The sequence below is a fragment of the Lygodium microphyllum genome, chromosome 25 (assembly GCF_053477565.2).
Source record: "Lygodium microphyllum isolate KBCC chromosome 25, Lygodium_microphyllum_v1.1.10, whole genome shotgun sequence".
NCBI classification, from domain to species: Eukaryota; Viridiplantae; Streptophyta; class Polypodiopsida; order Schizaeales; family Lygodiaceae; genus Lygodium; species Lygodium microphyllum.
This window is the reverse complement of record NC_141159.1, coordinates 90337921-90361341: the sequence shown is the minus strand read 5'-3', so window position 1 is coordinate 90361341 and position 23421 is coordinate 90337921. Positions and strand designations below refer to the sequence as shown.

General features: G+C 42.2%; 1 protein-coding gene across 3 annotated transcripts in view; it reads right to left on the bottom strand.

Moving 5' to 3' along the window:
- LOC148014485 (uncharacterized) overlaps positions 1–23421 on the bottom strand; it is a 107937-nt gene that overhangs the window by 46524 nt on the left and 37992 nt on the right. The window lies entirely within an intron of this gene.

The window sequence follows — 23421 nt, the reverse complement described above, 5'->3', positions numbered from 1 at the left end:
CCAATACCAACATTCTAGCTAACTGCTTACCATACCTGCACACTTAGCTTCGAATGTAGCTTTCAATCTGAGGGTCACTGCTTGCCTCATCTTCATTGATTGTTGGAAATCCATTTGCCAAACCTTCAAGAATGAAGGAGTGCACTCCTGCTAGAAATGGCTTTGAGGAACTGAGAGATTGAGACCAGGACTAGCAAGAAAACAAAAGTGAAATTTGTTTTGGCCTTAGTTCACCTTGAAGGACTGAAAATTGGATTGAGCAGCGATGAGCCTGATTGCTATAGCAGCACACAATAACAGTGCTTGTGAACAGCTCAAGCAGTAGCCGTAAACAACCAGAACAGGTTCCAGTCAATGCAGCACCACATAACAAAAACAACACAATTATGGGTGGAGGCCGGTTCCGTTTGTCAATAGTGGATTAGAGTAACTGAAAAACTGAAACCTCCTTGAGTCTCCAAGTTAGGATGCTGAGTAGCCGTTTGCCAGATCTCAACAACAAAATTAAGAACAAATAAAAGAATCTGAAGAAGAGATCCCACTGTAGTCTACTTTGCATCCAAAAAAACCCATCAAATCCTGACCAGTTTCACAAGTCTGAGCACATATACAGAGTAGTGAAATTTGTCCTAATTCACCTTGAACAACTGAAAATTGCACTGAACAGCAAGGATTCGGATTGCTATAGCAGCACACGCTAACACTGCTTGTGAACAGCTCAAGCATCAGCCACAAACCACCAGAGCAAGTTCCAGTCAATGCAGCACCACATAACAAAAACAATGCAATTAGGGGCAGAGGCCTATTCCATTTTCCAGTAGTGGATTAGAGAATGAGGCCTCCTTGAGTCTCTTAATTAGGATGTTAATTGGCTCTTTGCCGAATCTCAACAATGCAAATTAGAACAATTCAAGAGAATCTAATGAAGAGATCCTAGTGCAGTCTACTTTGCATCAAAGAAAATTCTGAATCCTAGCCAAACTCTTCCTAGTCTGATGTCTAACCACAAGGGGTATATATTGTAGCAAGAAGCCCTAAATAGCCTTGATTCAGTATATTCATCGAGAGAGAGAGAGAGAGAGAGAGAGAGAGAAAGAGACTTTTCTGAGAGAGAGAGAGAGAGAGAAGAGAGGTCGATGGAGCGCGCCCCGTCGCCTGTGCGCGCCGTTGCCTGCAAGCCCCGTCGCGCACCGTCGTCCGAGTGCCCCGTCGTCTGAGTGCCCCGTCGCCTGCGCGCCCCGTCACCTGAGTGCCCCGTCGCCTGCACGCCCCGTCGCCACGTAGCCTCGTCCTGTCCCTGCCCTCGCCTGACCTGCGCACCGTCGACGCTTGGAGCGTGCCCGTCTGTCCCGCCCCTGCTTGCCTGTGCCTGTCGGCTCCGGCTCGCCTGACGACCGCCCACCTGCGCTGCCTATGCTCGTTTCCTCTGCGTCACTGTGGCTGTGGCCCCGTCGACGCCTGAGAGACGCTGCCCTCGCCAGTCAGCCCCCATGGTGGTCGCCCCAGACTTTTAACGCCTGCAACCTGTTCGTGTGACGTCCTGAGGGTCGTCCTCCGCCGTGTGCGAAACCAGCTTACAGGGGTGCAGATTTCTCACTCAACCGACAGTGATCTGCACTGTGCATCAGTCCTCCTTCGAGATCTGCTCGTCATACAAGATGGCTAGTTTGGATCTGGATAGTCCCCAATATAATGACTATGTGTCTCTTTTGAATCCTCACATCAAACACAAGCAATTAGATCACTGCCATAATCAAGCCCACTGCCAAAGCCACTAAGGCTTTGCACTATCATAATTATCCTACATTAACATCTAATTAAGCCTCCTTAAAACAGCCCCAAAAGAGCAATACCATATAATCTTGGACATTGGATACCTTGTTGGCCCCAAAACCGGTACCCCTTTTGGTATTTCTTTAACTTAATTGAAGAAGAAGAAGATGTACAATGGGATTCTCCCAATCCCTTTCGGTATTCCAACTCCCCTTGCTGCCCAAAATGACCAGCAAGTCTTCAATCTGATTTGCCCCTTGATTTGGGCAGTCAATTGGCCTTCACATGCTTTCATGGAGATGGAAAATGCCCCAAATTCATTGATTTGCTAGTCCCTCCACCTGAATTTGACTGAAAACAGCTTCAGCCTTGTTGAATCCAAGTCTTGGAGCTTTCAATTTCTGGCACACTTCCTAAGGCTACTGCTAAACCCTAATTTCTATTGCAGATTAGGGTTTACAACAAAGAAATCTGAAATTTCTCAACCTCTGGTAATCTCAATGTTGTAATCTTCAGAGCAAGCCTGTAGAAAGGCTAGGGCAGACTTTCTTCACGAAGAATTGAAGAAAATCACTCATTTACTTTTGTTCCCCTGTCTCAACAGCATATAGATGCTGTCACCTGCTGTTGATTGGTTTTCTCTTACCCCTAGCTCCCTCAAAAGGTCCTCCAATGGCTGCAAATCAGACCAACAGCATCTCCTCCCTCTCTCTTGCAGACTGAATGCACTAAAATACCTCTCTCCAGCCTCAAAGACGTTTTCCAGTTTTGCATGGGCATTTTTGACAAGTGGCAGTCTTTCCAAATGGTTTTTCCAACATTATCCATAATTAAATATTAATTTTCAATCTTTAAATACTAAAAATTAATATAATATTTACTTTGATGCCCTAAAAAATAATCTGACCAGCCAATAATTAAATTTGCTAAACAACTTCCATTTCCAAGTGTCTCTACACCATCTTTGACCATTAGATTGGCGTTAGGTACTATTAAACGCCACTTCTCTAATGTTACCAACTGATACTGATGGCCAAATGAATGACCTAGGCCAACAATTGGCACCAAATACCACCAAGTACCTATGCGTCATAACTTATAGCAACTTTTGCCTTTGACATTCCATGATTTTCTCAGGTCCCGAGCTCGTAAATTTACTCTAACCTCAGTCATACTCACATATGTGACATTAACTTAACCGTGTGATTAAAAATTAATTCACCTGTTAAGTAAGGTTTCTAAAATACATGTCCTCATGACACTGTATCTATATGCTTCTTTGATTATAAGGAGACACAAAGATCCAAGGAGCTAGAACCACATCCAAAAATTCAAGATTTGGTGAAAAGAAGGGCTAAAGTACGAGAAGTGGTGGTCTTTGAAGATCTCCTTACTAAGAGGGCTCTTGAGACAAATTGTATTATTGCTGTGAAGGCTTACCTTAGCATAAAAGCTATCAATGTTATTGATACACCGAAGTCCATGAAAGCTAACGCATTACCTGTTGGGAATAAAGGGTCCTCGTGCCTTTTATATGTATAGGGGTGTGAACACACCCTTAGAACATTGTACTTTCATATATATATCTATCTAAAAACCTAAAAAGGTACACACTCGATTTTACCCATAAGTCATGCTCACTCTTACTCACTCACACACACACACACTCTCTCTCTCTGCTGCTAGCAAGCACTACGTGTCTCGATCTCCGCACCCTCTAAGCTCTACAAACTACACACTTTCCGAGGTAGGCAATAGTCAATAGGTTAGCCTTGACCAGACAGTCAGGCGACGAGATCTGCATCGACTACAAGTCAGCGAGCAATTGACGGGCTGGGCGAGCAGACAACTGCCTAACGACTAGTTGACAGGCTAACGAGCAGTTGACAGATTAGGCGAACAAGCGACTTCCTTAATGAGCAGTTGACGGGACGACGAGCGTGCAACGAGCTGGTCGAGCAAGCAACAATCTAGCAAGCAGGCAACGAGCTGGATAAGTCAGTCGCGGGACTAGCGGCGACTTCATGGCCTAGCAAGCAGGCGACGAGCTAAATAGGTCAGTCGTTGGACCTACGGGTGACTTCACAGCACGCGATGGGACGAGCGGGCGACACAAATTTCACGGCGAGCAACTTCATGCTAGCACAACCAGACCTGACCTAACAAGTCAATGTCAGACGTGACATTTTTTTCTCTTTTTGTCATTTTTCTCAAAAATTCTCAAAATTTTTTTCTTCTTCCCTTGCCAAAAGGTCAAATTTGTGCAATTTTGGCCCAAAAATTTGAGGCCTTTCCAAATTTAGTGATGTTCATGCGAAATTGAGGCATTTACGTTAGAAATTGCAAACATTGTGTGTGTTTAAATTGGGATTTTACCAAATTTATTGAAATTTTGCTCATTTGAGTGAAATTTCTCAACATTGGACCCATAAAATTTCGAGCTTTTACTGTATTAGTGAAATTCTGTTCAGCTGAGTCAAATTGGCAGACATTGGTGTACATTTGGACCCGAGAAATTTAGGGCTTTTCAAAACCTTGTGAAATTTTGCTAGCTTTGCCCATTTTATGTTTTCGGGAACATGTATTAATGCAATTTGGATACCTAGCACCCGGAAAATTTGGGCGTTTTGCTAAAATTGCTCTATTTCGGTAAAATTGGCCCGTTCTATGCATGATAGAGACAATGCAAATGTATGGTTGATACTTTGAGCACCAAAATTTTGGGGGTTTTGACCATGCAAGTCAAATTTTATGCTCGTGGGTACATATACAACAGAAATTGCAGCTAAAATTTGGGACTTCTCATGTAATGTGATGTATTTGCCCTTGGAACAACTATAATCAAATGTGGAATGCTGTAGCACATGGTTTGGTGCTTCTGAAAATTTACTTACAGATCTGAAATTTCTGCTTCTACCTGGTCATTTATTGCTGGTTGGTACTTATTTGTACCTTGGTCACTTGTGTGACAGTTTGGGCCTGCATTTGCTGATTTTTTTGTCACATTTGAGCTGAAAATCATGGCTCGCAGCAATGACAGCAGTAATCTCATGCACATTAAGAAGCTTGAAGGAGCACATAACTTTGTTGTCTGGCACAAACAGTGCTGCAATATCCTATTGCAGAAGACGCATCTAAAGCCGATTAAGACCTAAGGGGCAAAGCCCGTAAACATTGAACAGGAAGATTGGGATGAGTTAAATGAGCTTGCATGCTCAACCATTGAGCTATCGATTTCAGATGCCTTGTTTTCTAACATTCAAGGTTTGGATTCTGCAAATGCTATTTGGACTCAACTGGAAGAACTCTATGCACAGAAGAGTGCCGGAAGCAAAGTGTATTGGCTGAAAAAGCTTATGGATTTGCGTATGAAAGAGGGTACGGCAATGTCTACTCACCTGAGTGAGTTTAACTCCATTTTCAGCCAACTGGTTGCCTTGAAGTTCTTTTGGGGGGGGGTAGAGAGTTCCCCAAGAAGCATGGTCGGGCAAGCCACCTTCGTATGCACACTTGAAAGTGTTTGGCTGCAAAGCATTTGTGCACATTTGTGAAAAAAAACGCAGCAACTTGAGCCAAAGTCCTGTAAATGCATTTTCCTAGGATATGGTGACGAGGGTGAAATGGGGTATGGATTATGGGATCCCGAGAAAAGGAAAGTAGTACGCAACAATGATGTTATCTTCTGGAAAGAACACATGCATAAACAACCCGAGAAGGCTAAGGAGATCCGTAGGGTTGTATTCCAGGAAGAAATACCTTTTGGACAACAAAATGTACCCGTTGTACAGTAGCAAATATCTCCTGCAAATGCAGCAAATAATGCTAGAAATGATCAGCCAACTATTGCCCATAATGATGGGCCACTGGATATGCAGGAACAGCCAGGACAGCAAGCTGTTAATGCTGATTTGCAAGCTGAAATGCCAGGACAACAAGCTGAAAATGCTCAACAGCCAGTAAACAATGATCATTGGGTTAGGAGATCATCTAGAGCTAATAGACAACCTGATAGATTCATTCTTGGTGCAAACAATGTGGCTGATTATGTCAAGTTGACATACTGTGGTGAACCGTCTTGCTTCAAGGAAGCAATGGACAAACAGGACAGCAAGAAATGGTATAAAGCCATGTTGTCAAAAATGGAATCTCTTAAAACAAATGGCACTTGGGACTTGGTGCAGTTGCCTCAAGGGCAGAAAACACTTCCATGCAAATGGGTTTATAAGATGAAGGTCAGTTCCGGTTCCTCACCAAAGTACAAAGCAAGATTGGTTGCGAAGGGGTACAAACAGGAACATGGAATTGACTTTGATGAGATCTTCTCTCCTGTAGTCAAGATGACTACATTGAGAACCATTTTAAGCTTCATTGCAGCTGAAGATATGGAGCTCATGCAGATGGATATAAAGACTACATTCTTACATGGAGATCTGCATGAAGACATATATATGCAGTAGCCTGAAGGGTTTGTGGAAAAAGGGAAAGAGAAGATGGTATGTAAACTCAAAAGGAGTCTGTATAGGTTGAAATAAGCACCAAGAGAAAGGTATCATAAGTTCGATACATTTATGCAGTCTCAAGGTTTCCATAGAAGTCAAGTGGATCACTGCTTGTACACCAAGAAGGCAGCAGATAGCAGCCTAATTATCTTGGTTTTGTATATTGATGACATGCTGATTGCTGGCAAGGATACTCATGCCTTCGACTCACTAAAGCAAAGTCTTTATGGCAGCTTTGACATGAAGGATGTTGGTGATGCCAATCTCATTCTTGGCATGCGAATACTTAGAGATAGGTCGAAAGGATTACTCTATCTATCTCAATAGGAGTATATCTCCAAGGTTTTGCAACGTTTCAATATGGAGAGAGGGAAAATAATTGGGGTACCATTGCCTCCCTAAACCGGTTTGCAACTCTTTTGCTTAAATTTACATCTCTTGGTAAAGTTCTTTCCAATATGGAGATGAGAAAGTTTATCCATGGGTGAAGGGTGCATCTTTAAATTCGTGGCTCAAAGTTGCTCAAGAGGAAAAGGAACCCAAGTCTTAAAAAGAGTTTAAGCAAATATTCAACAAGTTGTTTCTATCTTTATCCTTTGAAACCAATGTGCAACAAGAATGGGATGAGTTGAAGCAAAGTCAAGGAGACTGTTGATACATATATCAACAAGTTTGCAGCTATTTTCCTTAAACTTACATCTCTTAGTAAAGTTCCTTCCAAAATGGAGATAAGAAAGTTTATCCATAGGTTTCCATCCAACAATACAGCGAGTTATCAAGATGGCAAAGCCTAATACTTTGAAAGCAGCCCAAGATGCAGCCCTAGAAGTTGAAGGACTACATATGCCATGGATGCTTGGTAAGTCCTCCAAAGAAGAACCACAAAAGAAGAAGATCAAGATGTTTGACCAAGCGAAGTTACATCAACAAGAGCCAAAGTGTAAGGATGGAGATACAACACCTTCACCATCCAAATGAAGATAACAAATCAGCAATTAGCAAAATATACAAGAGAAGGGCGATGTTTCTCTTATGAAGAAAAAAGACACATGGTTGATCAATGCCCTAACAAGGCAAAGAAGGAAAGCAAGTCCCAAAAGGCACCTCAAGTGAATGCTTTACCTAAGGAATCCTTACAACAAGATGAAACTCCATCAGAAAAAAGTAGGCTTTTTATGGCTTGGGGTAAGATTGCTAATCAACCTGTTCTCATTCATTTTGATGCAGGGGCTACATATCATTATATCTATCCTTGGATTGTTGAAGCCTCTATCTCTACTTTAGAAGAGGTTTGGAGCACCAAAAACATCAAGTGCTACTTTTCAAGGAATGGAATCTCAACAATAGGAGATAAGAAAGTTTATCCATAGGTTTCCATCCAACAATACAGCGAGTTATCAAGATGGCAAAGCCTAATACTTTGAAAGCAGCCCAAGATGCAGCCCTAGAAGTTGAAGGACTACATATGCCATGGATGCTTGGTAAGTCCTCCAAAGAAGAACCACAAAAGAAGAAGATCAAGATGTTTGACCAAACGAAGTTACATCAACAAGAGCCAAAGTGTAAGGATGGAGATACACCACCTTCACCATCCAAATGAAGATAACAAATCAGCAATTAGCAAAATATACAAGAGAAGGGCGATGTTTCTCTTATGAAGAAAAAAGACACATGGTTGTTCAATGCCCTAACAAGGCAAAGAAGGAAAGCAAGTCCCAAAAGGCACCTCAAGTGAATGCTTTACCTAAGGAATCCTTACAACAAGATGAAACTCCATCAGAAAAAAGTAGACTTTTTATGGCTTCGGGTAAGATTGCTAATCAACCTGTTCTCATTCATTTTGATACAGGGGCTACATATCATTATATCTATCCTTGGATGGTTGAAGCCTCTATATCTACTTTAGAAGAGGTTTGGAGCACCAAAAACATCAAGTGCTATTTTTCAAGGAATGGAATCTCAACAATAGGAGATAAGAAAGTTTATCCATAGGTTTCCATCCAACAATACAGCGAGTTATCAAGATGGCAAAGCCTAATACTTTGAAAGCAGCCCAAGATGCAGCCCTAGAAGTTGAAGGACTACATATGCCATGGATGCTTGGTAAGTCCTCCAAAGAAGAACCACAAAAGAAGAAGATCAAGATGTTTGACCAAGCGAAGTTACATCAACAAGAGCCAAAGTGTAAGGATGGAGATACAACACCTTCACCATCCAAATGAAGATAACAAATCAGCAATTAGCAAAATATACAAGAGAAGGGCGATGTTTCTCTTATGAAGAAAAAAGACACATGGTTGATCAATGCCCTAACAAGGCAAAGAAGGAAAGCAAGTCCCAAAAGGCACCTCAAGTGAATGCTTTACCTAAGGAATCCTTACAACAAGATGAAACTCCATCAGAAAAAAGTAGGCTTTTTATGGCTTGGGGTAAGATTGCTAATCAACCTGTTCTCATTCATTTTGATGCAGGGGCTACATATCATTATATCTATCCTTGGATTGTTGAAGCCTCTATCTCTACTTTAGAAGAGGTTTGGAGCACCAAAAACATCAAGTGCTACTTTTCAAGGAATGGAATCTCAACTAACTCCAATTTTTGGAAATCTGCGGATTCAGATAGGAGACTATGTAAATCATGAGAGCTTTGTCATGAGAAATCTTGGCCATTATGATGTTCTATCAGGGATACCCTCGCATAGAAAAGTAGACCCACCCATTGATTGGGATCAAAAGAAATTTAGATTTTCTTTCAAGGGTACAAATGTATCCCTTGATGTGAGAGTTAAAGGAAAATCTATCCCTTTATAAACAAAATCGTAAAGCAATTAAAAAGTCTATTTCCTTGCGCTTGATTTTTATCAAAGATTCTAACAAGGAGTCCATAATTGAAAAGTCCATATCACATATGAACAAGGAATGAATAAATTCATAAAGCAATATGAAGATTGTTTTGCAAACACTCTACCTAACGAGCTACTAGTAGAGAGACTAGAAGATCATCGCATTAACCTCATTTCTAGAAGCTCACCTCCAAAAAGGCCACCCTATGCTGTGAGTCCAACACAACAAGAAGAGATTATGAAGTAGGTGAATGAGCTCTTGGAGAATGATCTAATAAAACATAGTTCCTCACCTTTTTGCTCTCCACTCCTCTTACTGCAAAAGAAAGACAGATCTTGGTGCATGTGTGTGGACTATAGAGCCCTCAATAAAATTACAATTCGAAATTGGTTTCCCATTTCAAGAATTGATGACATCTTGGCATTTTTGCTTAGGACATTCAAATACGACTCTCTTTATGAGTTGTTGCATCACCAAATAGTTGATGACCTTTCCCACCTTAAGCTATCGCAGGATGTTTGTAAAGCTTATCAACTCATATTTTTCTACTTGGGTGCAACTAATACATAACCATACTGGTCGTTGTGTAAGATGCACAAGGAGTGACAATAGTAGCGAATTCATCTTCCACGAGTTTTCCGAGTTTCTACAAAAGTATGGTATTTCACCTACCTCTACCAACTCCCCTTCACACAAAGGAGTCATAGCGTATAGAAACCGGACCATAATGAACATGGCACACTCTATGTTATTCGCAACAAAGATCTCTAAGCGCCTTTGGGTCAAGGTTGTTAACACTTTGGTGTACATTCTCGACTAGTACTTAATTATGACCATCCCTCAAAGGACTTTGTTTAAGGTATCCTTTGACTTTCCGAGTTGCTACTACAAAAGTATGGTATTTCACACTAGCTTACCTCTACCAACTCCGCTTCACAAAAAGGAGTCGTAGAGTGTAGAAACCGGACTATCATGAACATGGCACACTCTATGTTATTCGCAACAAATCTCTCTAAGCACCTTTGGATCGAGGCTGTTAACACTTCGGTGTACATTCTCAACCGGTGCTTGATTACGACCATCCCTCAAAGGACTTTGTATAAGGTATCCTTTGGCTCTCAGCTTGTAGTTTCCCACTTTAGAGTCTTTGGGAGTTATGCTTACATACACACCCCTGATAATAAGATAGGCAAGCTCACTTACCAAGTTGATCTCTCGATTTCTGTAGAATACTCCTAAACGCAAAACGGAGAAACGCAAAAACTTAAACAAGAGAACAAGGGTGCCGTAGCACAAGGAAAATGATGAAGACAGACACGAACCACGAACCGCAATGTCCTCCTTAAGGAATGTGAGGGTAGTGGAGAGGCTGGAGAAAAGAGCTGACAGACTCAATGAAGCAGTCGTAAGGAATGAAAGAAATAGTGGCCTATAAATAGGCACAGTCAGTCTAGGATGGCGCCCCTTTTTGCGGCTACAAACCCTAAACGCAAAATGCAAAAACACAAAAACTCAAACTGCAGGTGAAGGGTGAAGGGTTTCTCAGCACCCCGTCTCAAGCCCAAAAAGAGGAACAAGAGAAGAGAAAGGTGGAGATGCAATGCTACATGCTGAAGAATGCTCATGCAACAGGTGCCACTTGGATAATGTCCCTCATGGGAAAATTTTTCACCCAAGCACAAGGTTGTCCACATCTGACGAACGGGTCAACTTGTCCAACCCGTCCAGTCCCGTCCGCCACATCCGATCCCGTCCGAACCCGTCTGGTTCGTTCTTCACCGAAGTCGCCCAATTGCGCCCTGTCCGCCGACCTTGAACTCCCGAGAGTCGACCGTTACACAGGCAGCAAGTCCCATACGCCTGGGCCTTGCGGTGAACGAGCAGTCACTTTTTTTACCATTTTCAAGCCCCATAACCGTTTTTTTCTTTTCTTTTTTTTCTTTCTTTTCTTTCTTACCTTTCTTTTCTTTTTTTCTTTCTTGAATCTTCTCTATTTTTCTTTTCTTTCTCTCTATTCTTTTCTTTATTTCTTATCTTTCTTTTCATTCTCTCTATCTTTTCTTTCTCTCACACAAAGACTCAAGAAAAACGATTAAAGATTAAAGTTTTAAACTAACACATTCACTCTCCCTTTCTATAAAAATCTCCCCTCCCCCACCATCTTATTCATCCTTTCAAGTTCTCCCTTTAAAATTATATGTATTTTTTCTTTCATCGGATGTAACATCGAATGTAGGTCCAAGATTTATTAGTCCAATTAGTACCGTACTAGCATTGGACTGTACTAATCGGATGCCACCGGACGTGACAACCTTGCCCAAGCACCCTACTACAAAGATGATGAAAACATGAAATGCATAGAAGGAATGTCGGACTTTGTGTGGCACTGAGAACCATAAGGATATGCCCGTACTCGATCTCGGAAGAGGGCTCCATGCTGACCAAGGGACAAAGAAGATCCACGATGTAATCTGAGAATACCACCTGAAAGGAGATCTTCGAATATATTCAGGAGACAAGATGAGCTGTAGAACTCGAAACTCAACCTCGCGAGAGAAGCCACTAGCTCCGTGACTCCGTGTTCGAAGGAATATGAAGGCCTAGTCACCGAGTCGCTCTTGAAGATCCAAGGGCACCAATCTAGATAGATCCTCTAGATCCTGGGTATGAGTAGAGGAAATGACTGCTCAAAGGAGAGCCACTCCTCGAAGTGAAAGGTGGTGGTATGTGAAGAACTTCATGGCACATAGGGTCCCTCTCTAAATCGGAAGGAGTAGAAGTAGCAACCCCCTTTGAAGCTGAAGAAGAACTAGAAGCCCCCTCTAAGGGTGAAGTAAGAAAATCCCCAGAGGGTAGGGAAGAAGGAGGCTCATGATGAGCCAAGGGTGGGAAACTATCGCGAGCTCTCAAGAGAGGGGATTGTGAAGGAGATGTGGACCGTGGAAGCCACTGTACCCAGAAGTGGGTGGGGGAAACCTCCGCACAATGGGGTAGTCTCCAAGAGGGCTTATCGCCTCGTAAGGTCTTAGAGCCTCTGTGTGCTCAAAAGAACTCAATGCGCGTCTGGTGCGGCTTATTGCCTTGAGCAAGTTACTTTGACAGCTGATACAGAACGATCTCTATGGCCCAAAAAGGAGAAGTGGCACAAGGAGTGCCTGGTGGAAGACGTATATACTCCGGAGGGATGGGGAGCAAAGGTCCATGATAGTCTTCAGTGAGATGACCGTTTGTGCCGCAATAGGAACACCCAGTAGAAGGGCAATTTGTCGCGGGAGACGCCATGGTACCGCTGTGGTAAATTGAATAAGGAAGGGTGAGAGGGAGAAAAAGAATATCTCCCAATGCACAACAGAAATGATAGAGAAATCAAATGTTAATGTCGAACCCGCCACTAGTCTTTGTCTTCTTTGATGAGGAGGATCTTTGTGGGCAAACACAGCCAAGGAAGGCTGGATCTAATGCAGATGACAGGACAGGAGAGAGAAATACTGAAAATACAAGTGAGGAGAGAGAAATACTAAAAACGCAAGTGAGAAGAGAGAAAGACTAAAAACGCAGGAAAAACCAGCAATAGCAGTCAGCATGTTAAAATCACCTCCAAACAATGTGTGGTAGGCTGAAAACAGGCGCCAAACTATTGTAGACAGCAGTGGCTAGCTTGGACCGCGATGTCCTCCGCGTCCGATGTGTGGGCAACAAGCTGAAATACCTGAAATCAGCAACAGTCGCTCTACTGTAAACACCTGCAAACTATGGGTGGAAGGCTGCAAACAGACGCTAGGCTGTAGATGACAGCAAGGGATAGCTGAGACTGCGATGTCCTCGGCGAAAGGGGTGTGGGCAGCAAGCTGAAAACACCTGAAACCTACAAAAACGAGATTTTAATGCAGCAGAAGAAGAAGAGAAGTGAATGCCAAACCCGCCACCGGCCTTTGCTGTCACTGGAGTGGAGGATCTTTGCCGCTGTTTGGGCAGATCCAGCTCTGATACCATGTCAAAAGATGGCGTACCGGCGAGATAGTAGGGTTTGCGGGGAGGAACACAAATTGAACTCAGCAAACATCGAGAAGAGAAGAGAAGAGAGAAGAAACTCTGATGAATGGAATGATGAAGTTTTGAATCATGGAGTGAATATGTGATACAAGGGAACAAGGGTGCCGTAGCACAAGGAAGATGATAAAGACAGCCATGAACCACGAACCGCAATGTCCTTCTAAAGGAGTGTGAGGATAGTGGAGAGGCTGGAGAGAAGAGGTGACGGACTGAATGAATCAAACGTAAGGAATGAATGAGATAGTAGCCTATAAATAGGCACACTTAATCTAGGATGGCGCTCCTTTTGGGGGCCTCAAACCCTAAACGCAAACCCTAAACGCAAAACGCAGAATCGCAAAAACTCAAACAAGGAGACAAGGGTGTCATAGCAGAAGGAAGATGATGAAGACAAATAGGAACCACGAACCGCAATGTCCTCCTAAAGGGGTGTGAGGGTAGTGGAGAGGCTGGCTCTCTAAATGAAGAGATTAGACGCAAGGCAAGTAGGAAAAACAGTGGATCAACCTACAATGTAAAAGAAAAAACGGAAAAAATATATAATGCTACAAATAAAAACAAAAAAAGAAGCAAAAGCCAGGAAAAACAGCAAGATGTAACTTGTTATCAATGTGGTCGCAAAGGGCATAAAAAGCCTGATTGCAGGTATTTTAAAAAGGTACAAGAACGCAAGAAGCAAGCTAACACAAAAGGCAAAAAGAATGACAAGAACGGCAACTCTACCCCTAAAGAGATAGAAAAAGCAAATGTGGTATCTAGTATTGTTATTGAGGAAATAGAACATGATAAAGATGTTGATTTGCTGGTTGCATTTTCAAATCCGCTTGCTATGACAATGGAGGATATGTACATCACTTAAACGACTGTGATAGATGCTTTGTTGTCAGCTCGTGATGGTTTGTCACAATCATGGATTGTTGACAGCGGTGGTTCTTTTCATGTAACTCCATCTTTGGAGTGTTTTTCTACTTATGCAAAAGGTAATCTTAGAAAAGTCTACCTTGGTAACAATCATGCATGTGATATTGAAGGAATGGGCATCATACACCTCGCTCTAGAAAATGGTCAGAAATTGATTTTTCATGATGTTAGGTATATTCCTGACATCAAGAAGAGCTTGCTTTTTGTTGGGCAACTAGACAACAAAGGTTACTTCACTACTTTTGGTGGTGGTATCTAAAGAATTCAATAAGTTTTGTGATATCAATGGGATTAAACGAGAGCTTACAGCTCCTTACAACCCATCATCTAATGGTGTGGTTGAGCGAATGAATCGCATATTATGTGAGAAGATTCGGTATATACTATCCACATCTAATCTCTCGCAATCCTTTTGGGTGCAACCGATCTCCACATCGTACACTCGAAAGTGGCATCCCTGAAGAGTTTTGGTCTGGCAAACCTGATTCATATGACTACTTAAGAGTCTTTGGCTACGAATGCTATGTACATGTACATGTTGACAGCAAAACCAAAACATGAAATCTCATAGAGACATCTTCATAATTATGGAGATGAAGGTGAAATGGGCTATCGAGTTTGGGTTCCAAGCATAAAAAAAGTGCTACGCAGCCGGAATGTTTAATGAGTCAAAGCAGCTGAAAAATGTCACATCTAATGACTCAAACACAAAGAAAGTTAAATTTCAGCATGATCAGTTACTTAAGCAGCCATCATCCACTAAAAATTCAGCTCCTTTTGATGCTGATTATGACAATCAGCATATCATTATTGAGCCAGATGAAAATGGGCAACAAGGGGATGCTAAACATCAGCTTAAGCACCAAAATCAGCATGCTGAAAATGAATTACAACAGCCTGAAATTGTATTACAACAACCTAAACATGCAGTTCAACAGCCAAACAATCAGGTCATTGACATTCCCTTGGATGTGGATCCATTACCTAATAAGACACATCATTGGGTAAGAAGGTCTACACATGTCAAAAGACCTATAGAAAGATTTGATCCTTCTTTGGACTGCATTTTGCTCACAAATGAAGGTGAGGCTCTTACGTATAAAGAGGCCTTATCATGCGAGTTAAAGAAAAAGTGGAAGCTAGCTATGCAGGAAGAAATGAAGTCATTGTATCATAATGATACTTGGGATTTGGTTACATTGCCCAAGGATAGAAAAGTCATTCCTAACAAATGGGTCTATAAAATCAAATGTGTGGAAAGCAAACCCAAATACAAAGCCAAACTTGTGGCTAAGGGCTATACACATAAAGAGGGCATTGATTTTTAGGAAGAGTTTTCTCCTGTTATCAAAATGACCACTCTTCGAGTGTTATTTGCCATTGTAGCATCTATGGATCTTGAACTTGACCACATGGATGTTAGAACTGCATTTCTGCATGGTGATCTGGAAGAGAGTTGTACATGAAACAGCCCGAAGGCTTTGTTATACATGGAAAGGAGCATTTGGCATGTAAGCTAAGAGGAGCTTGTATGGTCTGAAATAGACTCCTAGACAATGGTATAAAAAGTTTGATGCATTCAAGCTCTCACATGGATTTAAAAGGAGTAGTGCAGATCATTGCTTATATATTAAGAAGGCTAATGATGGAAGCCTTATTATAATTGTACTTTATGTGGATGATATGCTTATTGTTGGTAAGCATAAAAGCCAGATTAATGCATTGAAAAGGCAGCTGAATTCAGCCTTTTCGATGAAGGATTTGGGTGCAGCTGAACATCTTTTGGGCAAGCGTGTAACACAAGATAGAGAGCAACAACTCTTATTTCTCTCACAAGAAAAGTACATCAACAAAGTACTTGATCGTTTTTCTATGGCTGATGCTAAGCCTCTTGGTGTACCTTTTCCATCTTATCTTAAGCTTAGCAAAGCAGATTGCCCAAAAGATGATAAGGCAGCCAGTACTATGAAAGGTGTTCCTTATGCTTCAACTTGTGGTTCTCTCATATATGCTATGGTTGCCACTAGACATAACATTGCTTATGCAGTGGGAGTTGTAAGCAGGTTCATGTCAAATCCTGACAAAGCACATTGGGAAGCAGTAAAATGTTAAGGACACACAAAGAAAATGTATTTGCTATGGCAAGGGTACATTAGACCTGCAGGGGTATTGTGATGCAGACATGGTAAGTGACTTGGATACTCGCAAGTCTACTAGCCAGTATATCTTTACCTTGACGGGTGGGGCGATTTCTTGGTACTCTAGATTGCAAAAAATAGTAGCACTCTCTACCACTGAGCCGTACTTCCTTTGTCATCAGACGCCTTGAAGTCCGTGATCCATGAGTTTAAGTCCTTGTCTCTCCCCGAAGGGATACAAAGGGGCATTATCTTCCTTTACCCTTGAAAGGGGGCATCTCTTTTTTCTTCAACTTCAAAGGGGACTCCTCCTCCGCCAATTTCAAAGGGGGACCCTTTAGTCTCGAAGTTCTTCACCCATCATCTTCTACTTCAGAGGTTTGGCTCTCTTTCGAGCAATTTTACCTCCATTGAATCCCACCATGTAGAGGATTTTTCTTTGATCCAGGCCCTTGGATTTTCAACAGCGACTTTGTGACTAGGCCTTAGTATTCCTTCCAACATGGTGTTATGAAGCTAGTGGCTTCTCACCCAAGGTTGTGTTTCAAGTTCTACTGCTCATTCGGTCTCTTGACTATCTTCACAGGTCTCCTTTCAAGTGGCTTTCTCATATTACAAGGTGGATCCTCTTGTCTTCACCTCATTCCTCTTTAATACTCCTTTTTGGGCCTGAGAGGAGGTGTTGAGAAACCACATCATTGAATACAGCTTCCCTTCTTATTCCCACTTTTTTGTTTCCATTTTCAACCCCATAAAGGCTTTCTAGGGTCTTTCAAGAGTCCCAGAGCGCCATTCGAGAGACTTCAGCAAACCAAACTCAAGATTGTTCATGTCTATATATTCGGCATCTCCCATTCATTATTCACCTATACTCACCAAACTATCTCACTTCTTCTAAGACTTTCATCTCTTGTTTCTCCTTCCATCATCTTCTTCATGTGCCTGTCACCTTCAACATCAAGTTTGCGTTTGGAAGCCCATTTTGCTATTGTCAACTTCTCCACCTTGGCAACAACTCATCTCCGCCTGGCATCAACATCCCCAGCTTAGCAACAGCTTCTTCCACTTTGACATTAGCCTCCACTCACTTGGCGTCATCTACACAGTCCCTTGATTTGCATTTGCAACCTATGGACAGTCTTGATCACCTAGGGTCACATCCTCTATGGACATCATCATCTCCAAAGGTTGGTGGACCTTGCATTTGTTAGTTTATGCCCCTTCCTTCATCAGGCGACAATGCATCTACTTCAAGCATCATCTAGCATTTGTGTTTGGCTGTCTAGGAGGTCACCCTCATTAGCCTACATCAACCCCAATGCCTAAATCTTGCGTGGCTCCTGCAGTATCTAGCGACCTCCACCTCCTGTTGGCATCAATATCAAAGGCCATTGGACCCCTATGTTTGACAACTTGGGTCCATCACCACTCATCATCCGTGCGTTGCAAATTCAAAGGCTCCTCTTTGATAGCAATCTCCCTGCTCCAAGAGACAGATCATCATCCCTACGTTTGCAAACTTAGAGCCTTCTTCGACAGTCTCCCTACTCTAGTGCGGCCTTCGTGCTATAGCAACCTTATATCAAATTCACATCATTATTTCACTCCATCATCATCTTGTTAATTTGAGTTTCTCTTCTCTTCTTTTTATTTGCCATACACACTCTGTGTTTCTCTCTGTAAACCCTACTATCTCTTTGGTTACTCAGTCATTTCTTGACATAGTACCAGAGCGAAAAGTGATCCGCGAAGATTCTTTGCATCAATGAAGACAAAGGCAGGTTGCAGATTCAACATCAACATCTGATTATCACTCTACTTTAGTTGCGTCACTCAAAGATATCCTTCTTCTCCCTCCCATCCCCTCCTTTTATAGATTGCCACCCCGATGCCATGACGTCTCCACGGAGACAGATTGCCCATCTCCTAGGTGCTCCTATTGCAACAAGAACCATCACACCCCCAAAGATTATCGAGATTGACCTTTGCTTGCTACCCCACCAAAGTATATGCATCTTCCACTAGGCACTCCTTGTGCTACCTCTCCTTTCTGCGCCACAAATTCATTTTGTCTTGGCTCTAAGCTTACTATGATCAAGGCAATAAGACGCATCCGACACACGCACTAAGTCCTCGCGAGCAGATCAAGGCTCTACCATCTCATGAGATGCTAAGGAGACCACCACACTGCGCTGAGGTTTCTCCCATCCATTTTTACGTCCAATGGATACCACGGCCCACATCTCCTCCTAGGTCCACTCCCTTGAGAGCCCACAACTATTTTCCACCCTTGGCTCACCCTGAACCTCCTTCTATCACATCCTCTTCTACTCAAGTTCAATAATACACTTCTAGGCGCTCTCTTGCATATCTTCCTTTCGAGCTTGAGATACCTTCTTCAACACGACTGGTGTCGGAGGGGTTTTAGCCAAAAGATCGTATCCACCGGGGATCAAAGAGAGAAGGAAGTAGAGAATATGAGATAGAAGAGAATAAAAAGAATAGACAAGAGGTACACAAGATAAAGACAAAGCTCAATGATTCAAAGCACTATGTATTGATAGAACTTGAGAAGAAGATAAATAAAATCCTTGTCTGGGACTACTCAGAAGCAATCTCCAAGTATTAGATCTCCTGAAGCTCCCTGGTAGACCAAAAACATGCACCAAACACTAGCTTCTTCTCTACAGCTCAGACGGCAAATCTGATGGTTCCGTTGGCTCCAAAGGGAGAGTAAAACCCCAAGGTAGGACACCTGCTCAGAATTCTCACAGATCGCTCCTTCTCCTTGTTCGGAGTGCTATTTGCTGCCTGAAAACTGCAATCGCACGAGCGAAAATTTGAAACTCCTCTCTTTGCATGAGATCTCCCAAAATTGGGTTAAAAACCACTTATTTTTTTGCATGTCACCCTATTCTTAAAGTTTCATACATCTTTTTAGGATATTTACAAGAAATAATATCCAAAATATCAAAAATAGGCTAAAATTATCTAAAAATACTATATTTTGGAAACATCCTACTATGGACACTAGCACTAATTACTAATATAGCATTGACTCTCTAGATCAATAAAAAAGCCACATGATGATGCACTCTAGGGTTTTCCACACTGTGTCCGCGTAGCAGCACAACACGGGTTGTACTTCCTTTGTCATCAGATACCTCGAAGTCCGTGATCCATGAGTTGAAGTCCTTCTCTCTCATCGAGGTGGATACAGAGAGGCATCATCTTCCTTCCCCCTTAAAGGGGGCATCTCTTTTTTCTTGAGCTTCAAAGGGGACTCCTACTCTTATTTCAAAGGGGAATCCTACTAGTCTCGAAGTTCTTCACCCACCATCTCTTACTTTCGAGGTTTGGCTCTCTTTCAAGCAATTTTACCTCCATTGAAACCCACCATCTAGAGGACCTATCTTCTATCGAGGCCCTTGGATTTTCAGCAACGACTTTGTGACTAGGCCTTTATATTCCTTCCAATATGGGTCACGAAGCTAGTGGCTTCTCACCCAAGGTTGTGTTTCAGGTTCTATTGATCATTTGATCTCTTAACTATCTTCACAAGTCTTCTTTTAGGTGGCTTTCTTAGAATTACAAGGTGGATCCTCTTCTCTTCACCTCACTCCTCTTTAATGCTCCTTTTTGGGCTTGAGAGGTATTGAGAAACCATATCATTGCATACAGTTTCCCTTCTTTATTCCCTCTTTTTATTTTAGTTTTCAACCCCAAAAAGGCTTTCTAGGGTCTTTCAAGAGTGCTAGAGCACCATTCAAGAGAATCCAACAGACGAGACGCAAGACTGTTCATGTCTATATATTCGGCACCTCCCATTTATTCTTCACCTATACTCACCACGCTATCTCACTTCTTTTGAGACTTTCATCTCTCCTCTCTCCTTTCATCACCTTCTTCATGTGCATGTCACCTTCAGCATCACGTTTGCATTTGAAGCCCATCCTGCTACCATCAACTTCTTCGCCCTGGCGACAACTCATCTCAGTCTGACGTCAACATCCCCAACTTGGCTAACAACTTCTTCCACTTGGACATTAGCCTCCACTCACCTGGCGTCATCTACACAACCCCTTATATCAGATTCACTTCATTATTTCACTCCATCATTAGCTTGTTCATTTGAGTTTCTCTTCTCTTCTCTGTGTTTGCCATACATACTCTGTGTTTATCCTTGCAAACCCTACTTTCTCTCTATTTGTCGGTCATTTTTTGACACCAGCAAACTAGGTGGAATTTGGGGATCCTTCCACCAGATTCCACTCGAGAGAGCCCTAGAAGATCAGTCCGGCTTGCACCTCAAGCATCATTTGAGTTGCACTTTACAGCTGATTACATAGAGCAATTCTAAGCCAGAAAGTTGCCAACATGCTCTTTAGCATCACCAATGGCGAGAGGCCATGGAAAAGAAAAGTCCTTGGGGAGAAGTGGATTTTTAGAACTAAGCTAAAGGCTAATGGGACTTTAGACAAGGCCCTTGTGGTGCAAGGGTTTCGACAGAAGTAAGGTATTAACTATGAAGAAACCTTTGCTCCGACTACACGGTTGAAATCATTTCATCTATTGGTTATGCTCGCCGCTCACTACAATGGGCCTATCTATCAAATGGACATCCAAAGCATCTTCTTGAACAGTTATCTCGAGGAGGAAGCCTTGTTGGCAGATATGTCAACTCATGTGTGAGTCTATGTATGCAAAGGCTGGGTACATTATTTAGGATATTTTAGACATTTTTAATGGTCTTCATTTTGGTCATATTTAGCATTTATTGCTGACTCACCAACATTAAATATTGGCCAACTTGATCATATTGAGAACATATTTTTGTCCTATTTATTCAAGCTCTTCCTCCTCAGTCAGTCAGCCACTCATCATTATACTTGTGGAACTTCTGTTGGGGAGAGGACCCTGTGTCGGTGCCCATGCAACCAATGACTCACTATTATATGCGATTGTCTCGTGTTGGATATATGGATTCCATTTTCCGAGCATACATCTAAGTTCTCATCTGTATTGTGTTCTTCACTATTCGTTCTTTCCCTTTCTCTTTTGTCTTGTGTTCAACAATTTATTATAGCACGCTTCCATTGCTACTCCATTTCTGACATGGTACCAGCTTTCAGGTTCTATGCTTCTACTCTATTTTCTTTGTTGTTTCAGGACTGTTTTGACCAATATTGATCAAGCGACTGCTGCTCCAACCAGGTGACCTGTTTTTCTTGTGTTTTTGCTGACATCAGCATTCATACTACCTGCGTGTCAGTTCTAACCTGCAATTTGGTATCTCTGCATCTCCTCCTAGCTGATCGACTACATTATTTTTTGCTGTTTTAGACAATTTCTAGCTGATTTTTTGACTTTTCGTAGCAGATTTCTTCTTATTTTGGTCAAATTTTGGTGAATATTGCATGTAAACTCTCATTTTCTATAGTTTGTGCTTGTGTTTTGGCAATGTTCCCTCTCCAAATACCTTCGTTTCTCTACTTCTCTTCTAGATCCTCTATAGATGGCTCCTCCATGCACATCCATTGATGATAAGTTACATGGACCTGATTATCTTACATGGAGTGTTGTGATGAAGGCTTGGTTTATACAGAAGCAATTATGGTACATGGTTTGCAGAGCTATTGAACGTCCTCAGCGGCCTTCTCCTATTCCAGCTAATTTTGATGAAGACAACCATGAGGAAGCGGTGCTTACATGGGATTCGGACGATGCCCGTGCTTACTCGGCCTTGCTTTGGTGTATTTCCAAAGAAGTCCTACCCGTGGTTACCTCCTACGTGACATCTTCTGAAGTATGGACGAAGTTGCAATTGATGTACGTGGCCCCTTCCACCATGAGGGCAGTTACCCTTTATGGACAGCTTCAACAAATTACGTTCGAGACCAAAGATACTATCCAGTCTTTTCTACTTCGTGTGACCCAAATCCAAGCCCAACTTCAGCAAAAATGCAATCTGCCCTTCCAAATGCTCATCTTATTGGACTCATCCTCTCCCAACTCCCTCCGGTGTTCGATGAAGTGGCAAATGCTTTGAGGGCACAAACATCATCGACTCCTATTAGTTTTACACCATCCCTCGATGCTACTTGAGCATGAGATATCATTGCGGTTACAAGGGTGGCTTTCATCAGGTTCCAATGAGGCTCTTGTAGCTTCAGAGAGGGGTTCAAAGAAGAAGTTGAAGACCCGGTGTTACCACCATGGAACAAAAGATCATTTACGGAAGGACTACAAAGAGTTAGCAGCTTCCAACAAGAAGAAGGAGAAGAAGACAAAGCTGGATGTGGACTACTCTGACGAGTCATCATCTACCTCAAACTCAGACTCCGGTCCTCCGACCAAGGAGATGTCCAAGGCGTGAAAAGGATCAACTTCTTCAAATCGCAAAAAGGGATTGATGACCCCTTCCTTAGTTGCTTTCTAGTAGTGGTGTTGACAGCATCCCTCACGACCCTCCAGTGCTAGAGGAGAAGTGTGAGAGAGGGTGGTGAGATGGGGCAGCCACACCTCATCTATACATCTATACAAATGCAAAGGATCCGAAGAGGAACTTCCCTGATGCATCGATTGAAGTCTAGCAAGCTCAAATCCTGGAGGTAGGATTGACATCCAAATTCATGATGGGCTGTTTATTTGACAGAGAGCAGGCTTGGCTTCTAGTCTTGAGCTCACATGAGGGAACACTTTGGCGGTCTAGCCAAAGGCAGAGAATCCCTGGTCACATATGTTCTAGACATATTTTTGACAGGATGGCCATGTATGCTACTGAGAGACATTGGAACAAACACAGAGATATGTTATGATCTTCTCTATTTTTAAGAGTTGGCATTCAACATCGACATCACGTTCTCTCCGAGGCACCTTGGTGGTGGCTTGATTACACATTCCTTGGGTATCCATGGTTCTACTTGGTGGTTCTATGTTGTATGGTTTATGATTCATTCTCATTGTACTATTGTATTGTATCAGATCACACACCCATGATCTGAGAGAGAATGTAGCAAATATACTCATATGTGAGTCTATGCATGCAAAAACTGGGCAAATTATTTAGGATATTTTAGACATTTTTCATGGTCTTCATTTTGGTCATATTTAGCATTTATTGCTGGCCGACCAACATTAAATGCTAGCCAACCTGATCATATTGAGGATATATTTTTATCCTATTTACTCAGG